Below are 5817 nucleotides of genomic sequence, written 5' to 3'. Positions count from 1 at the left end.
AACCAATTAAATTTTTTTACCTATCCAAAAATTCATTTGTTGCTTCTTTGATTCCGTTTAAAATACCAACTGTTTGTAAAGAAAATGAATAAAAAAATAATTTCTTTAATTTTGGGTAAAAATAATAAGAAGAAAATAAAGAGGTGAAAGAAAAATTTGAGGAAAGAAGTGGGGCGTGGTGGGACTACAGTGGAAGCTTTAGTTTAAGTTAAAATATTACTCTATTATATCCGTTTCAATACAATAGTCTTATTTATTATTTTTGTCCGTCCAAAAACAATAGTCATATTTCCATAAATAACCATGTCACCATAAAACTATCCTTATTTTTTCATTTTTGTTACTCAATTGTCATTACTTTTTACACTAATACACTTACAAGGGTAAAAAAGTCTTTTATCTATATTTTTTACCAACAACTAATATAATATCAATATTTCTTAAATCTCGTATCTAACTCAATTAAGACTATAGTTTTGAGAGAGAGTGAGTATTATTTTTAATTTTTTTATATAGATTAAATTTTAAATGATATAAGTTAAAATAAACAAGTTTGCAAAGGACACAACGACAAAATTCATTTTATCTTCCATTGACTTGGAGTTGGGGCCATTAATATAATTATATATATTTATATTTTCATTTCGTCATATTTATCGTGTTCATTTTTTCATTTTCGTATATCATACTTATTCTGTCATTTTTTTATTAAAAAAAGTATTATACATTTTAATGTCATTTAAAAATTTTGAATTATTTTTGTTAATTATAATTATATTAATTAGTTATCTTAATCTTAATTTAAAATTAGTTTTATTGAATAATAATTATTTTTACTAATATATTCTTAATTATTTACTAAATATATTTTTCCTGAATTATCATATTTACGGTATAGGAAACACCGTATATAGGATGGAGGGAGTATTTTTTACAATGAAAAAAGTAAAATAATATGAATTTGGAGGTCAATTTACCCTCCATACCCCTATTTGTTTTCGTCTCTAATTTTATGCATGTTTTAAAAGTTTATCTAATCTATGTTCTCATTTTCTTTTACTCTCTCTACACTTAACTTATCGCTTTGTATTTTGTTAAGAGTTTTTCATCTATTCAATATTTTTACATTGTTACCTTTAGATTTTAGTATTTTGAAAATTTTTAATGTATTGTTCTGTTTAAACATGTACTTGATGCTAATTATGGATTTGTTTTTAACGTGATTGGAGAGTGATACTGTGTGTAGATTTTTGTTTTACAATTACATGAATTTGATATTTATCTTCCTTATTTGAAAATTTAAAGGCATGTTTGGTTGACACTTCAAATAATTTTTTACACTATTAACTAGTGTATACTCAAATTTTTCCATTCAAAGTCGTTTGAGTTTTATTTTTCTCACAAACCCAATGTCTGCACATATAACTTCGGTGTCGCTTGGGTCTTTATTTTAACTATTAAAAATTGGTCTTTGTCTCTCTTTCTTTGTTGTGTATATTGTTGGTATTTTGGCCCAAACCTATAAATCAAGTCCAACCCGCAATCCAAAACCCTTTAACCCGACTCGGTTATAAGGACCCGACCCGGCCCGACCCGGCCCCTTATATCTCCTCTCCCTTCTCCCTTTCGGTTTAAGAGTTAATGGATGAAGAACATAAATCGGTTTCTCTTTCTCTTCTTCGCGATTTCTCTCGGTAAGTTTTGGGGATTTTTTTTCTTTGCCAAAATTGCAGGTGTAAGCATTAAAAATTAAATGTTTAAATTAAATTAAATATTATGTATTTTGAAAGAAAATAAATTTTCAATAATATAAATATATGGTATTTAATTATGCACATATGTTAATTTTTGTACAATAAATATCAACCATTAATGCAAAAAATCTACTTAAAATGGAAGATATCGTACAAATATTACGTACATAAATAGAGCTATAATAAATTTGGCAGCAAAATAAATTAATCTTATCAATAAATGAAATATATAAATTATTATCTTCCAGAAAAGGCAATGATATAAAAATATTGTCAATAAAGCAAGTATATAAATTAATATCTTCCAAAAAATGCAATGATATAAAGATTTTGACAAGAAATGAAGATGCACAATCAAATCTGTCAAGAATGAAAAACGGCATCTGATGGAAAGGGAAATATTATAAAATCTTTCTATTGGTCAATCAGGACGCGCCACGTGGCACCATCCAAAAAGGAAGCCAAGGCCACCCTCCCCTATAAATAGGAGCCTTGGCCAATTCACTACACACCGAAGTTCATTTGAAGACTCGCGCAAGGGTAAGTCTCTCTAGACTCTCTGCAATGTTCTTCATTGTTCTTCGTGTCATTCGAAGCATTCTTCATCGAAAAGTCACCAATTTGGACAAATGATCCAATATTGGTTGACGAACCGATGGAGTTAACGTTCTTCGTCGTATAGCTCCCAAAGCCATCGAGGAATCGATCAAAGCCAAGGAAGAGCCTGCAAAGTCGCTCATAAAGCTTCAAGATATTCATTGCATTCTTCATCAAAGGCACAAACTCGGCCCTCTTTGATCCAAAAGTCAAAGGGACATGCCGCCAAAAGCGTTATGGAGCACCAAATCTACCCCCTAAAAGACCAAATTCTATCGGATCATCCAAAGGAGGCATCAATCCAAAATCGACGATCAAAATTGCCAACACGGATACCAAAGCCTTCCAAAAATCGGCAAAGCCAAACCGAAGACCAAAATCCCTTCGGATCAAAGAAGCTACCCAAATCCAAGTTAGAAAAATGGATCGACCCGGAAACAGAATCAAAGGATCCGAATAGAGAATAAGACCCACTTATATTTAAATTAAATGTAATTTGTACGATTTTGTGTTTATAAAAATATAACGCAATTTTTTTGTCTACAACAAGCATTCTTGTTCAATCTCTTATGGTATGTTGTTCCTTGGGTGTTCTTTGTGAGTTATTTGAGAAATTGGTCGATTAGAGTTAGAGTTCTAAGATCGAGTCCATTGGTTTGGGGTTTTGTTTGGAGGGGTTGAGTTAGTCCTATCTGAGTCATTAGGTTGTAGTCTGAGCCGTAAAAAATTTCCCAAAGTGTTATTGTTGATTCGCTTGGGAATTGCCGGAGGGAGTTGCCAGATTCGGTTGTTCCCTGTCTTTGTCCGTTGTTGTTCATCGCCGGAGTTTTTGCTATGCTTCTACCGCCGCTGCTGTTGCTACCTGAGTCGTTGGCTGCCAATCAACTTCGTGGTTGGAGTTGGAAATAGACACGAGCATGGAGTGTTCAATTTAATCACCTTGTTTTCTTATACTTATATGTTTTTGGATTTTGTTAAGTTTCTGTATTTTAGGCATGTATTGTTGTTTGACATACTAGTAGAAACACAACATATATATATATACCTATAGATATATATCAAATTTGATCGAATATTTTTGGAGAGATTTAAAAATATCTTTTAAGATAAAAAAAATGATATATATAAAATAAAAATAGTGTCGTGCATGTTCGTGTAGTAACTCCAAAAATTTCGTCAAAAATAAAAAAATCTCTTTAACCGGTGAGTGTCCGGGTCGAACTCAGGGAATATGCAAATATCTTATATTTAATTAGAAAAAAAAGTGCAATGAGTTCGAAGAATTGAAAAGATAAATTGTATAAATTAAATCTAACTAAAAAGCAATAAAATATACGTATCTAAAAAAGAATGAAGCGAGACGTTTGTGTCTGACTTTTGCGTCCTTAATGGCTAGATTTCAATGGATGAAATGAGTGGGATGACGATGGCGTGATAGCGAAAAATATATGTATAATTACGGGGCGGCTCGGAGGAATGAACGCGATCGCATTTGCTAGCTTAAGCCGATTCTTAACCAAAAGTTATTTTTAAAAAATCACTTATTCAATTTAGAATTAAAAATTATTTTTAAATATTTATGTTATTAAAGTTAAATATAAAACATATTATAACTCATTGTTATTAATTTATTAACAACATAAAATACAATGAGTTTCTTGCATTGTTAGATCTATCTATTTTTTGTTTTAGGTAAAAAGAATTATATTAATAATATAAAAATAATAATGTTATATTAAATTATTGATTCTTATAAATAGACAATATATAAATATATATATAATATGAATTATGTTAATATGTGTAAATTGTATTTTTTTAAAAAAAACATATTATAAAAAGTCGTGCAAAAAATATTAAGCGAACAAAATAAATATAATAAGAAAAAATAAATATACTTTTTTCAAAAATAGTAACATATTATAATATTCATTATTTTGGTATTTCCAATACAATATTTCATATCTCACTTAAAAAATATTTATTCAAATAATCTTATAATACAAACACATCGTCCATGTAACATTATTAAAACCATACATAAATCAATCATACCAGCTTTGAATAAAACATCATTGAATCCATTGAATGGATCAAATTAATTTTAAACTTAGGGTTTGGGGCATTGAATTTTGATTTGAAATTTAAATAGTAATTTATTTTTTTTAATAATTATATGATGTGATATGAATTTGTATCAACGTGATATTTTAAATGTAAAATTAATTTTTTAATATAATATAAAAAATAAAAAATAGACTGTTAATTTAATATTTTTGATTTTTTTTTAATGAATAATAGAATTTGGAGAAAGTTTTACAAACAACACATTCTTAATATAAATATGTTAGTAATTGTTTTTATATTTTATATTACTATGGTTCATTTTAGATAGAAATTTTTAGAAGTTTCGATAAAATTTATAAAAAAATACTAGTATATGACGTGATATTTTATAAAATGAAAATATTTAATATTACATTTCTTACAAAAATTATTGTTGATACATAAAATAAAAATTTATATAATTTATTTGTTATTATTATACTTCACCCATTAACAATTTATCTATTTTTTGTCATATAACAAAGTATTTATTTTCTTTAGTAATTGTACTGACAACCTAACACTACATATACATTTCCAATTTACTACAATTTATACTTTTAATCTTTTTACTGTTCCTTAACAATTTATCTATTTTTTTGTCGTATAACAAAGTATCTATTTTATTTAGTAATTGTACTAATAACCTAACACTACATATACACTTCCAATTTACTACCATTTATATTTTTAATTTTTTTACTATTGTTTATACTTACATTTCAATATAATACTAATATTTTTAAAATTTAGTGAAAAAACAAATAGATAAATACATATGAAACAACAGAGTGAGTATATATTTCTTTACCATTTTGTTTTCTATGTTAAATATACAAAATTATATTAATAATATAAAAAATACAATAATTATCTATATTAAATTATTTATTTTTAATAAATAAATAAAATTATATTTATTATATAAAATATGTTAACATATGTGCATTATATATATTTTTTAATAATAAAAAATTATATATAATAATAAAAAATTATCTCATTAAAAATATGCGTGTTTCTTTAGCTTCAAACACCCAATTTTTAACTCTCTGATGTTTGCAAAAATTATTTTTTTTTTTCTCGCAAAATATTTTATCAAAAATTATTTTAATATCAAATTAAACCAAATATTTTTCAAAATCAATAAAAAGAAAATACATCCCAAATAAACAAATTCTGTGTAGTCGTATATACAAATTACAGCTGTCCATGAAATTAAATAAAAATCTGAAAAGGAAAAAAAGTGAAAAACCGACAATGCAGAAGGTACAACAAAAGAGGCGAAGGTACAACAAAAGAAGCGAAGGTACCTGAAATTGACGTTCATGGCCTCGCAAATAAACCCTTATTTTGCAGC

Source organism: Andrographis paniculata, unplaced genomic scaffold (genome assembly GCF_009805555.1).
Source record: "Andrographis paniculata isolate CXL003 unplaced genomic scaffold, ASM980555v1 Contig43END, whole genome shotgun sequence".
Lineage (NCBI taxonomy): Eukaryota > Viridiplantae > Streptophyta > Magnoliopsida > Lamiales > Acanthaceae > Andrographis > Andrographis paniculata.
This window is presented reverse-complemented; position numbering follows the sequence as displayed.